The sequence below is a fragment of the Dipodomys merriami genome, unplaced genomic scaffold (genome assembly GCF_024711535.1).
Source record: "Dipodomys merriami isolate MVZ:Mamm:240054 unplaced genomic scaffold, mDipMer1.0.p SCAF_20, whole genome shotgun sequence".
In the NCBI taxonomy this organism is placed as follows: domain Eukaryota; kingdom Metazoa; phylum Chordata; class Mammalia; order Rodentia; family Heteromyidae; genus Dipodomys; species Dipodomys merriami.
This window is the reverse complement of record NW_027203382.1, coordinates 4690332-4708458: the sequence shown is the minus strand read 5'-3', so window position 1 is coordinate 4708458 and position 18127 is coordinate 4690332.

The window sequence follows — 18127 nt, the reverse complement described above, 5'->3', positions numbered from 1 at the left end:
CCTTTTAAAGAAAATATCAGCTAGTGCTAAGGAGCCCTAGAGTTACTCCTATTCCTTCCTGTAATGTTTTTAGGTTGTCTGGTTTTACTTCACAATTTTTCATCCATTTGGAGTTGATTCTTTTTGTGTGTGTGTGTGTGTGTGAAAGTACCATATAGAGGGGTTACAATAACATGGACAAGCTAATGAGTACACTTCTTATCAAGCATTGTTGCCTCCTCCTTTGTTTCCCCTTCCCATCCCTTCCCACCTCCCTGTCCCCTACCGCACATCTCCACCCCCCACCTCCAGCCAAAGTTGTAAAGTTCATTTTTCAACATAATGACTTGTACATCCATTGTTGCAATGGATCTACCTGTATCCCTATTTAAATTATTTGTTTCCTTCCCCTCCCCAAATTATACCAACATCAAATACAGTGAAAGCAGGGGTTATACCATGGGGGAGGGACATACAAAGCAACAAAGAAATCATCTTATAAATATGTTAGAAACAATTGCATGAAAGAAAAAAAATTGAATACTTATCTTGGGGTTCATTTCACCTAACATCAACTTATCTGACCTTTTCTGCTTGTCTCAGACATATACTAGTTATTGCAAATAAGGGAAAACATGGGACCTCTGTTTCTTTAAGCCTGGCTTTTCTGTAGGCCAACAATGAGAAAAGCATGGCTGAAATCAGGAAAGCAACTCCATTTGTAATATAACTAGGAATTAACTTAACCAAAGAAGGGAAGAACCTTTATAATGAAAACTTTAAAAACCTGAAAAAGGAAATCAAAACAGAACTTAGAAAGTGGAAAAACCTCCCATGCCCCTGGATTGGAAGAATCAACATCGTGAAAATGGCAATACTTCCCAAGGCTATCTACAAATTCAATGTGATACCTATCAATATTCCAACCTCATTCTTCAAGGAAATAGAAGAGGCAATCCAAAAATTCATATGGAACAATAAAAGACCCCGAATAGCAAAAACTATCCTTAACAGAAAGAACAGTGCAATACCAAGTTTCAAACTCTACTACAAAGCCATAGTTATCAAAACAGCTTCATACTGGCACAAAAACAGACCTCAGGACCAATGGAATAGAATTGAAAACCCAGAAATGACCCTACAGACCTATAGCCATCTAATCTTCGATAAGGGAGCTAAAAAAATAGAATGGAAGAAAGACAGCCTCTTCAGTAAATGGTGCTGGCAAAATTGGTTAACTACTTTTAGAAAACTAAAACTAGATCCTTATATGGAGTTGACCCTGCATCAGAATCAACTCCAAATAAATCAAAGACCTCGGAGTCAAAGCAGACACTCTGAAAACATTATAGGATGGAATAGGAGAAACCCAGGTCTCCTTGGCACAGGCCAAAAGTTTCTTAATGGAGACCCAGAAAGACAACAAATCAAAGAAATGTTGGACCAATGGGATTGCATAAAAATGCAGAGCTTCTGCATGGCAAAGTACATAGCTAGCAAGATCAATAGAAAGCCCACTGCTTAGGAGAAGATCTTCACTAGCCATACAACGGACAAGGGTCTCATATCTAAAATATACCTGGAACTCAAAAAATTAAAGCCTCTAACAGCAAATCTTCAGAGAAACAACTGCCTAATAAATAAGTGGGCTAAACACTTAAAGATAAACTTCTCTGAAGAGGAAAGAAGGATAGCCAATAGACACATGGAGTTGATTCTTGTGCAGGGTGATATATAAGGATCTAGCTTTAGTTTTCTACAGGTGTTTAACCAATTTTGCCAGCACCATTTACTGAAGGGGCTGTCTTTCTTCCATTCTATTTTTTTTAGCTCCCTTATTGAAGATTAGATGGCTGTAGATCTGTGGGTTCATTTCTGGGTCTTCAGTTCTATTCCATTGCTGAGGTCTGCTCTTGTGCCAGTACCATGCTGTTTTGATTACTATGGCTTTGTAGTACAGTTTGAAGTTTGGTATTGATATTCCTCCAGCACTGTGCTTTCTGCTAAGAATTGTTTTTGCTATGCAGGGTTTTTTTTTTATTGTTCTGTTTAAATGTTTGGATTGCTTCTTCTATTTCATTTAAAAAAGAATGAGGTTGGGATATTGATAGTTGTCACATCAAATTTGGCAGTATTACAATTTACACGATGTCAATCCTCCCAATCCAGGGGAATGGGAGGTTTTTCCACTTCCTTACTTCTGCTTTAATTTCCTTTTTCAAGATTTTAAAGTTTTCATCATAGAGGTCCTTCACTTCTCTAGTTAACTCCTATGTATTTTATTTTTTGTGGAGCTATTACAAAAAGAGTTGCTTTCCTGATTTTCGCCATGCTCTTCTTGTTATTGTCATACAGAAAAGCCATTGGTTATTTATTTATTTATTTATTTATTTATTTATTTATTTATTTATTTATTTATTTATTTATTTATTGTTGGCCGTGGGCTTGAACTCTGGGCCTGGGCGCTGTCCCTCAGCTCTTCAGCTCAAGGCGAGCGCTCTACCACTTGAGCTACAGCGCCACTTCCAAGCCATTGGTTTTTGAGGGTTAATTTTATACCTTGCTACTTCACCACAGTTTCAGATCAGCTGGAGTAAGTTGGGAGTGAAGTCCATGGAGTTCTTTAGATACAAGAACATGTCATCTGCAAAGAGGGAGAATTTTACGTCATCATTCCCTATTTGGATTCCCTTTATGTTTGTATCTCATTGCTCTAACTAGGCATTCTAATACTAAGTTGGAGAGGAGTGGAGAGTGTCGGGTGCCAAAAGTTGAGTCTCTCAACATAATAGGCTTGACTATCTCACTGGAACATCTTGAGGCTGAGTTTACAGAATCCCACCCTCACCCTGCCCTAAGTAAATATCCTGCAATTGCTAACAACCACCCTTTCCCCCTGCCCTAAGCAAACATCCTGTACTGCTATGGCCAATGAAAAAGCTTCCTTAACAGCCAATGAAAAAGCTTCCTTATTTCAAGCATATAAATACCCCTGTGTGAAAAATAAAAATTTGCAGCTTGATCAGAATCCCTGTCTTGCTGTCATTCTTCGTGTCTCTTGTCCCTTCATTCCTTCTTGCTTAGGTTCACTGCCCTTGTTGACATCCTGCGGGTCGGGACAACTGGTGCCCAATGTGGGGCATGAAGCTCTGACTAAGGAATAACGCCATCCTCCGGGGAAACTTGGCCAAGTACAGTCCGAGATCACCTCAACAGACCCCACCGAGAGACAGATCCAGGAGGAGAGTGAAGACAATGCAAGGTGAGTGACCCACCAAGGGACAAGCAATGTCATCACATGATCTATTTCTGTCAGACCTCAAGGAGGCCTTCAAGACACGGGGAACGAGGATTAAGAAAAGGGATTTACAATTATTTTTCTCATTCATAGAGGACATGTGTCCTTGGTTCCCCTTTGAAGGAATCATAGATGCAAAAAGATGGTAAAGAGTAGGAGATTGTTTAAAAGATTATTATGAAACCTTTGGTCTGGAAAAGGTTCCTGCTACCACTTTTTCCTATTGGAATTTGATTAATGACATTTAAAATGTTCTTTATTTGATAGTGGAATTTTAAAACTTGTAAAAACTGGAGAAGAGGTTCTCCAACATGCCTCTCGGCCCCCCTTGGCTTGCCCATCAGTTGTATTAGATATGCCTTCTGGTCAATTTACTGAAAATCCTGTTCAAAAATCTAAAACCTCCCTAAAATATCTTGAAACTCCCTCTCAAAAGATAGATGAACATTTTTATCCTGTATTTCAGGCTGCCCGATCCCCTCAGGATAATTTAAGTCCCGAGGAGGAGGCCACCCTGGAAGAGGAGGCGGCCCAATATCGTCAGCCTGATTGGCCCCCTTACTCAGTCACCCCTACCTCAGACTAAACCCTCTACCCCAAATATTCCGCATCCCTCCTATGCATCCCCTTCCTTTTGTGGCCCGGCCCTTCAAGGGCCCACTGCCCCTCCAGGTGTTTTTTCTCTCCCCCCTTTACATAACCTGACCCCTTTACACGAGACCCTTCAACATAGGTGAGAACACCTTCAACTTTTAAAAGAACTGTGGTCCCTTGATTATGGCCGATACGCCAAAACCGCCTAATAAAATTAAGGTTAGATCAGGCCATCAATCATTCTTGCCTTTCCAGTAACTCGGAGCCAGACGGATAGGACCTCAGAGGGTGAGGAAGATGAACCAGAAGAGGAGGAAAAGGAGGATGAGGAACAGGATACTGGGGATGAAGAGGAACAACCCACCCAGGGAAAAGGCCAACAAGCCTCCGGTTTGTTGAAAAACTTAAAAATGCATGTGCCCCAATATGGCCCGACTGCCCCTTATACCTTAGCCTTGTTAGAAAACCAAAGTGCGCGCTGCTGGCTCACCCCTAATGATTGGAAGTTTCTGGCCCGAGCCACCCTTAGTGGGGGTGATTTTGTTTTATGGAATGCGGACTTTAAGGAACAATGTAGAGAGACCGCGCAAAAAAATTTGGCTAAAACATCTTCAAAAACCTGGACCTATACTAAACTTTTGGGTAATGTGCCCTTTGATACCAATGCTAAACAGGCGCGCTTTCCTACCGGACTTTTGGCACAAATTCAAAATGCTGGCCTTTATGCTTGGAAGCGTCTCCCTCAAAAGGGATCGGCTACTACTTCCCTGGCAAAAGTTAGACAGGGGCCAGATGAACCCTATAGTGACTTTGTCTTCCGGCTTAACTTGGCCATAGAAAGGCTTCTTGGGCCAAGTGAAAGTGAAAGTGCCTTTGTTAAACATCTTGCCTTTGAAAATGCTAACCCGGCATGTCAAGATGTCCTCTAGCCACATAAAAACAAGGGTGACCTCTCTGAGTTTGTTAGGCTTTGTGCTGGAGTAGGAACCGCTCACACCATGGGGCTCGCCATAGGTGCTGCCTTTACCAAGGCATTTCAAAGTTCAGTCCCTGGCTCATGTACTTGCTTAAATTGTAAGCAACCTGGTCACTTTGCACGTGAATGTCCCTTTGGCAAACAAAGCCAAGGGGCAATGCCCTCCAAAGCTATAGGTAGACCACTCCCTGCCACTCTGTCCCAAATGTGGTAAGGGCCATCATTGGGCCAACAAATGTAGATCCAAAACAAATGCCCTTGGGCAACCCATTCTCTCTTGTTTTTCGGGAAACTTCCCTGGGGGCCAGCCTCTGGCCCCGACTATCCCCAAGACAAGCCCAGGGGCAATAGGGTTTGTCCCCTCTCAAACTCCCGGTCCAACACAAGCCCCCTACCTCTCTCCACGATTGCCTCCCTCCAGCGGGCAACCCCAGGCAGTGCAGGACTGGACCTCTGTGCCGCCACCGACATAGTACTAGACTCTATACAAGGACCTCAAATAATATCCACTGGGACCCTGGGACCCCCTCCATCTCATATGTGTGCCCTTATTCTTGGAAGAGCCTCTGCTACCTTACAAGGTGTCCAAGTTTTTCCTGGTATTATTGATAATGATTATACAGGAGAAATAAAAGTTTTGGCCACGGCCATTAATGGAATTGCAGTTATTCCAGCTGGAACTAGGCTTGCACAATTGGTACTGCTCCCATTAAATTCAGGGGGTTCTTCCACTGCTCAGACCACACCACGAGGAACTGCTTCTTTGGGGTCTTATGATGCGTATTGGGTTCAGCCTATCACTCATAAAAGACCCACCCTCACCCTGCGAATTGAAGGAAAGGAGTTTCAGGGAATTTTGGATACTGGTGCGGATGCCACAGTTATTTCCCAAAAATATTGGCCGCCAAGATGGCCCCTTACCTCGTCCCTAACTGACCTTAAACAATTAGGGCAGTCAAAAAACCCTTTGGTCAGCTCCAGGGTTCTTAATTGGACTGACAAAGAGGGCAATAGGGGAACTGTTACTCCTTTTGTTGTTCCTGACCTCCCTGTCAACCTATGGGGCCGGGATATCTTGACCCAGATGGAAGTTATTCTTGCTAGTCCCAATTCTGTGGTTACACATCAAATGTTCCGTATGGATTTTGTCCCTGGTATGGGTCTTGGAAAATCAGGACAAGGAACCATTGAGCCCATCCAAGCTACCCAAAAAACAGATAAACATGGGCTTGGGTATTCAGATTTTTAGTATTGGCCCCTGACCCTTCTGTGCCCCATGCAGATAAAATCATTTGGGAAACCCAAACCCCTGTGTGGGTGGATCAGTGGCCCCTTACCCAAGAAAAATTGGAGGCTGCCTCCATGTTAGTACAGGAACAGTTGGTGGCAGGCCATGTAGAGCTCTCTACTTCACCATGGAATACTCCTATTTTTGTTATCAAGAAAAAATCAGGCAAATGGTGCCTCTTACAAGATCTACGCACCATTAATAAAGCTATGCGCCCAATGGGAGCACTACAGCCAGGCATTCCCACACCGATGGCTATTCCCAGGGACTATTACAAAATGGTTATTGATTTAAAAGATTGTTTTTTTACCATTCCCCTACATCCTGAGGACAGACCCTATTTTGCTTTTAGCCTTCCTCACATTAACTTTCAAGGCCCCATGCAAAGATTTCAATGGAAGGTACTCCTCCAAGGTATGGCTAATAGCCCTAGGCTTTGTCAAAAATATGTTGCCCAGGCAGTGGATCCTGTGAGAAAATGATGGCAGCGCATCCATATATTACATTATATGGATGACTTGTTGCTTGCTGCACCTAACACACATGAACTTAGAAACTGCTATTTAGACCTTTTTAAAGCCCTTACTGCCCTGGGACTACAGGTTGCCCCCGATAAAGTTCAAACACAGGACCCCTATACTTATTTGGGTCTAGAACTCCAAAATAATCAAATTTGGATTCCTCAAATTCAACTTTGTTTAGACCATCTTCACACCCTTAATGATTTTCAAAAGTTGCTTGGAGATATTCAATGGCTTAGGCCATACTTAAGGTTGCCCACCAGCGTGCTTTTGCCTCTTAATGATATTTTAAAGGGGGATTCTGACCCCTCCTCTCCTTGTGAGCTTACTCCCAATGCGCGAAATGCCTTAACCCAAGTTACTGAGGCCATTGCCCAGCAGTTTGTTACACAGATTTCCTATAATCTTCCTCTGGTCTTAATTACTTTACATACCTTTCATACACCCACAGGATTGTTTTGGCAACGAATTCCCCACTCCAATAATAAGGGCAGCCCCCTGCTTTGGGTCCATTTACCCACCACATCCCCCAAGGTTATCGCTGTTTACCCTGCCCAGGCAGCTTCTATCATTATCAAAGGTCGCTTGCTTTCTCGACAATATTTCAGTAAGGACCCTGATACCATAATTCCATACACCAAAGACCAGACTCGATTTTTACTTCAGACTGGGGATGAATGGGGCATCGTCCTGTCAGGAATTTTAGGACTAACTGACAATCATCTCGCCAATGATCCCCTTTTACACTTCGCCCAGCTACATCCATTTGTTTTTCCCAAGGTTACTCAAAGGCTCCCATTCCTCAAGCCCTCACTGTCTTTACAGATGGCTCAAGCAATGGCCTTGCGGCCTTTGTTGTTAACAACCATTCCACCACCTTTGATGCCCCTTACCAATCAGCCCAGCTTGTGGAGTTATTTGCTATAACACAGGTTTTTATGACGTTTTTTTGATAAGCCTATTAATATTTATACAGATAGTGTTTACATCGCTCATTCTGTTCCCTTGCTAGAAATTTAACCCACTATTAAAGCTTCCTCCAATGCGGCATTTTTATTTACTCAGCTTCAACAGCTAATTCAGGCCAGGAGACCTCCGTTTTTTTCTGGGACACATTAGGGCACATTCTGATCTCCCTGGCCCTCTTACACAGGGTAACGCTCAAGCTGATGTGGCCACTCGTTCCATTTTTCCGGTTTTTGTTGGGTCTGTCCAAAAGGCTACAGAATTACATAATCTCCACCATCTAAATTCCCAGAGTCTTCCATTGCTTTGTAAAATTACTAGACAACAAGCACGGGAGATAGTAAAGGCATGCCCTGCCTCTGTTGTCTCCCTTCCTGTACAACACCTGGGTGTTAACCCCCGTGGACTGCTACCTAATCAAATCTGGCAAATGGATGTTACCCATTTTCCTGAATTTGGAAAAACAAGATATATACATGTCTCCATAGACACATTTAGCGGGTTCGTTTTTGCTTCACCACACTCAGGAGAAACTGCCAAAGATGTTCTCTCTCACCTTGTTTTAGTCTTTTCTATAATGGGAAAATCAGGCCACATAAAGACAGACAATGGCCCTGCCTATACCAGTGCCAAGTTTAAACAGTTTTGTGCTATTTTTCAGATTTGTCATACTACTGGGATTCCCTATAACCCCCAAGGTCAGGGCATCGTAGAACGAGCCCACCACACCCTAAAAACCTGGCTTACTCGCCTCAAAGCCTCTGCCTTTTCATTTTCCACTCCTAGGGATCGCCTTAGTCACACATTGTTCACCCTTAATTTTCTAACTCTGGACAATGAAGGCCACTCGGCAGCTGACAGGCATTGGCACCCATCTTCCAGTTCTGCTCGCCCATCTGTCATGTGGCGAGACCCCCTTACAGGCCTTACAGGCCCAGATCCTGTTCTTATCTGGGGGTGAGGTTCAGCCTGTACTTTAGATCAAGAATAAGTGGCCCCAAGGTGGCTGCCAGAATGCTTGATAAAACAGGTGAATGGCTTACCACAATCCAGGGGAAACCTTCCCCCCGAGGATGATTCCTTTTCTTTTACAGATGCAGCTAGAACTCCAAACGTGGACCCTCCTGTTTGGAGTGTTTCTTTTAAAGGAGTTTTGTATATGGTGGCCTTGGCCCCCCAGCTACAAAAAATCTCATGACCACTCTTTTTGGTGTCCCCTGCGAATGAAAAGGGGGATTTTATTCAGCCCCTGGTAGCTGGAGCCAAACAGTTGACTGTGGAAACAAAGTGGCTTACCTTCATGCAACAGTACAGACCAACATCGGAGGATTGCTTTAAATAGGTTTGTAACTTTTATTAAACAACAGATTGATCTCTTGGCTTCTAAGCCCATACAGGTTCATCACCATCACCTTGATATGGCAGACTAAGGCATTAAGATCTAGGATTTATCCCAGGCTTTTAATTAGTGTTTTGCCATGAGCTTGTTCCAGTGGGAACCCCCCCTTCTTTTTTCTTATTTAGAAAAACCTTCTCCTTATTCATAACTCCTGACCATTCAATGGGCAAGACCTATTGCCATAAGGGATAGGTTCGCCCCTCCTCCTATAGGCCCCTCCGCTTGGGGGAGGATGCACCTATGGGAGGAAGAAAAAATGCTCTAATCAAGGGTGCAGGTAAGACTGCAGGGGGATGGATCCATGAGATCCCAAAACCCAAGACCCCTGGGTGGCAAGCTCTGGTGCATGACGGTTGGCATGCATGCCCACAAGCCGTCTCCTCAAAAAACAAGCCAAGGCCTGTAAAATTCCCCTCCCTGAGTGAGGACGCTTGCTCAGGAGCAGAGAAAAACCCTGGGCCCTTAGAGGAACAGAGCCTCTGTCACCCCCTTAAAAAGAGCAGCCAACAATTGATGGCCAATTTTCTAAATAAGAAAGGGGGAGATGTCGGGAGCCAAAAGTTGAGTGTCTCAATATAATAGGCTTGACTATCTCACTGGAACATCTTGAGGCTGAGTTTACAGAATCCGACCTTCATCCTGCCCTAAGTAAACACCTTGCAACTGCTAACTACCACCCTTTCCCTGCCCTAAGCAAACATCCTGTACTGCTATGGCCAATGAAAAAGCTTCCTTAACAGCCAATGAAAAAGCTTCCTTATTCCAAGCATATAAATACCCCTGTGTGAAAAATAAAAATTTGCAGCTTGATCAGAATCCCTGTCTTGCTGTCATTCTTCGTGTCTCTTGTCCCTTCATTCCTTCTTGCTTAGGTTCATTGCCCTTGTTGATGTCCTGAGGGTCGGGACAGGAGACAGTGTGCATCCTTGTCTCCACCATCTTCTACTGGACCCATGTGATTTTTTTGATGTGCTGTTGAAATCTGTTTCCAAGTATTTTACTGAGGATTTTTACATCAAAACTAATAAAATAGAACAGTTCCTTTTAGTCATGTGGAAATTTTGTCTGGCACCACTGGCTCATATATAATCCTAGCTACTCAGAGGCTGAGATCTGAGGATCAAGGTTCAATGCCAGCCGGGGCAGTAAAATCTGTGTGACTCTTCTCCAATAAACCCCCAGAAAACCAGAAGTAGCATTGTAGATCAAGTGGTAGAGTACTCACATTGAGTTGAAAAGACCAGAAACAGTGTCCAGGCCCAGAGTTCAAGCCCCAGGACACACACACACACACACACACACACACACACACACACACACACACACACACACACAGAGTGGAAATTTCATACATCATTTTGCATGTATATCAAAACTAGAGGCACACACATACACACACACACACACACACACACACACACACACAAAAGGTAGGGACACATAATTTAGCAGGACAGGACATTTTAAACATGCCAACTTTCAGCCTATTGATGTTTCTGAATAAAGCTTTTATCTGCATTTGAAACTGAATATTTGTTAAAGGTATATGTATATTCACATTATCAATTTCCAGATAAGATCTAGGGGAAAAAATAAAATTAGAAAGGAAGAAGACAAATGTTCACTGCGCAATGATATCCACAAATGGCACTTGGCACTTTAATGTATTATCTGATTGCATCTTACTCCTATGTTCATGTTATGGTTCACTGCCTCTTATATGGAATAGATTCACAAGGTATTAAGTACTTTACTGAAAAAGAAGACACCAGTATTCATATCAAAGTATACCTCCATTTTTCTCAGTATGCTCAACAAACCATGCCTTTGAAGATTTTTCTATAGGATTAATGGACTTTCTACTTCATTTATTTACTTGTTAATTCACTCAGCATTTATCAAGTGCTATGCTAACCATATATCAGGCTAGAGAAACAAAGACAAGGTCTCTAAGTAGCATCCCCAGCACAGGAAATGACAAACAATAGGCAAGGAAAGTTTAACTATTGAATGAATGAAAATGCTACCACCCTTACCTACACTCAACCCTCTCAAAATCCAATTACAACTGCATTGTACATAGCCGCCAGCCCTGGTACTATTCAGTATTTAAATATATTTAGTCTAAACAGAGGTAAACTGAAAGTATAAAATATTTCTGAATACACAATCATTTTCATTGGAAGTGGCGCTGTAGCTCAAGTAGTAGAGTGCTAGCCTTGAGCTGAAGAGCTGAGGGATAGCTCTCAGGCCCAGAGTTCAAGCCCACAACCGACAAAAAACAAACAAACAAACAACAACAACAAACAAACAAACAACAACAACAACAAAACACAATCATTTTCATATGATCAAAAGTTGAAAATATAATAGTTTGCTTTAATGTACTAAATAAAATATTTTAAGACAAAAAATGAATGCATTGACTGGCTTCGCAGAATGCTTTTGGTAGTGTTATTTTCCTTAGAAATCCATGGAAAAGTTTAAGTATTGATGGTAGTTCTTTAAAAGTCTTGGAAAATTTGACAGTGAATCCATCAGGTACTGAGAGTTTTTCTTCAGTGAAATTACAATATTTGAATCTCATTGTTTAGAATATATATGCATATATACACACGTAGACATATATGTGTATGTATAAATACACATATGAATATATATGATAATGATATATACACACATATATATCATGTATATGCAATCTTTTAAACTGTATTTATTATTTTCTTTAGGTTCTTAGGTACTTTTTATGTCTCATATATATAAATGGTATATATATGCATATATATATATATATATGGTTAATTTTGGCAAATCAATTCCATCTAGAAATGTATCTAATTCTTGATTTTCTAGTTAATTTTTATTATCTCTAAGTAATTGTTCAAATGGGGTTTAATTAAATTTTTCTATAAATATAATGAATCTTGATCAATGTCACCACCTTCCTAAGAATATTGATTTTGAAATTATGTCTGACAAGCCTTTGAATTTCACTGGTTGGTATATGTTGTGGTATACTTCATTCATCTCCAATTTTGTTAAATTGAGTCCTTTTACTTCTAAGATTTGAGTTAGGGTTTACTGATATAATTCATGGAGGGAGGTTGGAGAAAAATAGTAACCTCTTGATGTCTTGATTATGTAATTTCTTTTCTTTTGTGTTATTTATATTAATTACTGTCCTATTTTATTTTTTTTATTGTGAAGGTGATGATTCAGGTAATGAGTACATTTCTTTTTGAACACTGTCAACCCTCCCTCATTATCACCAATTTTTCTCCTCCTGACTTCCCTCCCCACAAATTTGTATACTTAATTTACCATTTCTGTGCTTCCCTTCCTCTCCTCAAATCAGATAAACTTAGGGACAAGACAAAGGGTACAGAAATCAAAAAGAGCCACAGGAGGGAATTAACCAAAGAAAATAGGAAAGAAGAAAAGAAAAAAGAAAAGAGCACTACAAATAATAATAATAATAATAATAATAATAATAATAATAATAATAATAACAAACTCCTTACTTCTTGGAGTTCATTTTGATGAGCATCATTTTATATGGTCTTATGCACATAGCTATTGAGTTCTTACAATCCTCTCCTAAGAATATCCTCCATTGTTCACATAGTGTGAATGTTTAGATTATTGTGTAATTGCTGTACAGATATAATGGTGTAATTATTTGTCTTTTACTTACCATTGGGTTTATTTATAGATTTATAGTCACATTCTAGTTACCACATATAAGGGAAATCATGCAGCCTATGTTTCTTTGGGTCTGGCTTACTTTGCTTAGTATAATTTTTTTCCAATTATTTCTATTTCCTTACAAATAGGGCAATGCCATTCTTTCTGATGGGACCTTAGAATTCCAAGGTGCATATATAATGCATTTTCTTGATCTATTCATCCACTGATGGCCATCTGTGTTGATTCCATATCTTAGCTACGGTAAACGATGTTGCAATGTACATGGTTCTGCTGGTGTCTTTAGTGTAGCCTGATGTGTGGTCAATTGGATAGATGCCCAGAAATGGGATTTCTGAGTTATAGAGAAGCTCTATGTTAGCTCTTTTTTAGGAACTTCCATACTGCTTTCCATAGTAGTTGAACAAATTTACATCCCCCCAACATTATAGGAACATCTTCTTTTGGCCACATCCCCAGCAACAAGTGTTATTGTTAGTTTACTTAATAATGGCCATTTTAACTACAATGAGGTGGAATCTCATTTCCTTTATGGCTAGAGAAGTCCAATCTCTCTTCATGTGTTCACTACCTTCCCTAGTTTTTTTTTTTAACTTTTTTTTATTGTGAAAATACCGTACAGAGGGGTTACAATTACATGAACAAGGTAATGAGTACATTTGTTATCAAACATTGTTGCCTCCTCCTTTGTTTCCCCTTCCCCTTACCATCCCTTCCCATCTTCCCAACCTCCCCCCACCCCCAACCCCCCACCTCTACCTCCCCATGGTCAAAGGTGTAAAGTTCCTTTTTCTTTTTTTTTATTGTGAAAATATTGTAAAAAGTAGTTACAATTACATAGGCAAGATAATGAGTACATTTCTTATCAAGCATTGTAGCCTCCTCCTTTGTTTCTCCTTCCTATCCCTTCCCATCCTCGCCCTCCCCCCGCCCCCCCACCCAATCCTCCTCCTCCCCACCACCAAAGTTGTAAAGTTCCTTTCCTACATAACATCTTGTACATCTCATTGTTGGAATGGGTCCACCTGTATTGCTGTTTAAACAATTTGTTTTTTCCCTTCCCCTCCCCAAATTATACCAACAGTGAAAACAGGGGTTATACTGTGGGGGAGGGACATACAAAGCAACAAAGAAATAATCTTATAAATACATTAGAAACAATAGCAAGAAAGAAAAACCACTGAGTCCTTATCTTGGGGTTTATTTCACCTAACATCAACTTATCTGACCGTTTCTGCTTGTTTCAGACATATACTAGTTATTGTAAATAAGGGAAAGCATGGGACCTATGTTTCTTTGGGCCTGCATTACTTCACTTAATATAATTTTTCCAAGTCTTTCCATTTCCTAACAAATGGGGCAATGTCATTCTCTCTGATGGAGGCATAGAATTCCATTGTGTATATATACTATATTTTCTTGATCCATTCATCTACTGAGGAGCATCTGGATTGGTTCTATATCTTAGCTATGGTAAATAATGCTTCAATAAACATAGTTGTGCCTGTGCTTTAGTATGGTCTTGCTTGTGATCATTTGGATAAATGCCCAAAAGTGGGATTGCTGAGTCATAAGGGAGCTCTATGTGGAGTCTTTTGAGGAACCTCCATACTAATACCAAATCCTCAAAGAAACAACTGCCCAATAAATAAGTGTGCTAAAGACTTCTAGAGAAATTTTCTGAAGAGGAAAGAAGGATGGCCAATAGACACATGAAGAAATGCTCAACCTCCCTAGCCATAAAAGAAATGCAAATCAATTTGTTTTTTCGCTTCCCCTCCACAAAGTATATCAACATCAAATGCAGTGAAAACAGGGGTTATACCGTGGGGGAGGGACATACAAAGCAACAAAAAAATCATGTTATAAATATGTTAGAAACAATCACAAGAAAGAAAAAACATTTGAATCCTTATCTTGGGGTTCATTTCACCTAACATCAATTTATCTGACTTTTTCTGCTTGTCTCAAACATATACTAGTTATTGCAAAATAAGGGAAAGCATGGGAGCTATGTTTCTTTGGGCCTGGCTTACTTCACTTAATATTATTTTTTCCAAGTCTCCATTTCCTAACAAATGGGCGATGTCATTCTTTCTGATGAGGCATAGAATTCCATTGTGTAAATAGAAATACAGGTGGACCCATTGCAACAAAGAGATGTACAAGACATTATGTCGAAAATGAACTTTACAACTTTGGGGCAGGAGGAGATGGGAAGGGAAACAAAAGAGGAGGCAACAATGCTTGATAAAAAATGTACTCATTACCTTGCCCATGTAATTGTTAACACCTCTGTACGGTATTCTCACAATAGAAAAAAATGCAAATCAAAACAACACTGAGATATCACCTCACCCCAGTTAGAATGGCTATAATCAAGAACTCTAATAACAACAGATGCTGGACAGGATGTGGACAGAAGGGAACCCTACTCCATTGTTGTTGGGAATGCCTTAGTTTTATAATGTATTCCCATCTTCTAATTCTGGTTTTGACTTGTTCTGGTTTATCTTGGAGCTTGAGGTGAAACAATAGATTGCTAACCTGAAAACTCTCTTATTGATGTAGATAGCCCACAACTTTACACTGTGGTGTCTTTGAATTATGTTTTAATTTGCATTAGCTTTTTAAGAAGTTAAATTTCTCCCTTTTCTTCTTCATGACCCACTCATCGATTAATAACATATTGCTTAGTCTTCATATGCTTGAATACATTCTGTGTGTTTTGTTGCTGTTGAATTCTAGCTTTTTTGTTGTTGTTTCTCATTTTGTTTTGGTGGTTATTCCATTTTCTTAAATATTCTAAGAGTTTCTTCATGTCCTAAAATGCAATCTATTTTGGAGAAAGTTCTCTTGGCTGCTTAGAAGAATGTATTTTGTGTCACTACTGGATAAAATACTCCATGGATGTCTGTTCTTTTAGTCTAAGTGCCATTTTAATTCTAAGGTTTCTTTTGGATTTTTAAAAAACTTTTTAGTCTAGTGAGTCTGGTGAGAATGGTGACTAAAAATTTCTCACTGTCATTGGTTTGGGAACCACCTGAACTTTTCAGTCCAGTAGATCACTATATGTGTTTGGATGTTGCAAAATTTGGTCATAGCCAGGCACTGGTGGCTCCCGCCTATAATTCTAGCTACTCAGGAGGCTGAGATCTGAGGATCATGGTTCAAAAACAGCCCAGGCAGCAAAATCCATGACCCTCTTTTCTCCAATAAACCACCAGAAAACCAGAAGTGGCACTGCAGCTCAGATGGTAGAGAGCTAGCCTTGAGCTGAAGAGCTGAGGAACAGCACCCAGGCCCAGAGTTCAAGCCCCATAATGGACAAAAAGAAAAGAGGCATAAGTGTTGACAATTATTTTTCACTTGATGCACTATTTTGCTTAATAATACAGTCACCTTTTTTCTCTCTTCTGACTAATATTAGTTTGAAATCTACTTTATCTGTTGAAATGGATGATCCTGCCAATTTTTACAAATCATTTACTTGGAATATACTTTTATACTTTCTCCCTAAACCAGATTTTGTTTTTTATTATTAACATTATTTTGTATAGACAAAAATAAGTGGTCAGCTTTGTCCTTAGTCCAACTCACCACTGGATTTTGCTCGAAGTGTTTAGTCCATAAAGGGTGGGTATTCACATTGAAAGGTAGGTGGAATTACTATCATTTTGTTGGGCTTTGTGTGTGTGTGTGTGTGTGTGTGTGTGTGTGTGTGTGTGTGTGTGTGTGTGTGTGTGTATGCGTGAGAAACAGAGAAAGAAGAGAGACATTATTTTCTATTTCTTATTTACATATCTGCTCATCTGTTGAGGTTAATGTTCTGTCCTATTTTCGACGTTTGAGTTTCCTCTTTTGAGTGTGGTATTCTGAAGTGTTCATTTCATGGTCATAAATTATTTTAATTTTTATCAGTTTATCTTTTTTTGTCTTTTGGTCATGAATGATAGCCTGAATGGATTATGTAATCATTTTTCCAAGATTCCCTTTTATCTAGCATTCTATGTGTCATTAGCTTCTATCTGTGAGATTTCTTTTAGAGAATGAACTTGAAAGAAGACGGGTCAGTTTATTTAAATACTGCCTGCGAAGCAGCTGGGTGTTGGAGTAGAAAGTGGCTGGTTGCCATATTAAAATTGCTAGCCTAGCCATTAACCTGGAGTGTGTTGTACTTATACAGATGAAAGTGACAATAACAGCAAATAGTAGAAACAGCTGCACTTTCTCCTCCACATTTACAATTGCATTGCCTTTCAGACTAAATGCCACTTACTTCTGCATGTCCACTGCTTATATGTGAATAATAGCCCCTAATTTTTTGTCCTATCAATATATCCTAAGTAGTTTCAGTTCCTTAAGCTGAGCCTTGATTAACATTACATATCTATATATATGAAGACACACATGCCTATTAGAATATATGCAATCAAAATAAAAACAACATAGTGGTGAGTGAATGTGTGTGTGTGTGTGTGTGTGTGTGTGTGTGTGTATGTGTGCATGTGCATGCATGTGAGTGTTCAGACAAACCTAGAATAATTCTATACTTGCCTTATTAAATATTCCAACTTGTACTTGCTTGAATTTCTTCAGCTTCTAAAATTTATACAGTATATGATAAATCATTGTAAGGATAAAATTATGGAACATGTATAAAGCAGTAAATAAGCTGTGACAGGCAGAAGAGGCTCAGTTGTTATCATGTTATGACAATTGAACTTAAGATAATGTTAATTAGTTTCTTTCTGTTCCTATAAAAATAATCAATTTTGTTTGTTTTATGTTGTTGCTCAATCTTCTGACATACAATACTGCATAAAAACAATAAAACACAAAAACAGATGTGTGATTTTCATGAATTCTAGAATATCATTATGACAGTAATAAATAACTTAAAGACAGTGAGCAAGAAAATAGTACTTAAGCAAGTATACAGAGTTTGGTAAATGTGCACTCAAATGGCTTCTGTTGCTAGACAGTGAGCCACATTCACCTTAAATGTAATAATTAAATTGAATAAGCATTGAATTCATGGAAATTAGGTGGGGTTAAGAAAACGCTTTCAGTTTATAAAACAGAAGGTAATCAAGATATACTGCTATTCTGGGTAAATTGAAATAAATTAGTCTCAATATTCAATTTATTTGTAAATGTGCTGTTTGTTTCAAAAACTGTCAAGATTTTTCTTAATTTTAACCAAGGCTGCACTGGAAGAATATTTCTATTTATATAATCAACATTTTTCCTTCATTTTTTGTGATGAGTTTTAAAGAACACCTGCATGAATTAAATTTCTCTGAACTAATTTCACCTCAAATATATTTTACAGATAGTTTTACCGATTTTCTTTGTAAACAACTGTCTTTGGTTGACAGACCAAATGAAATAAAAT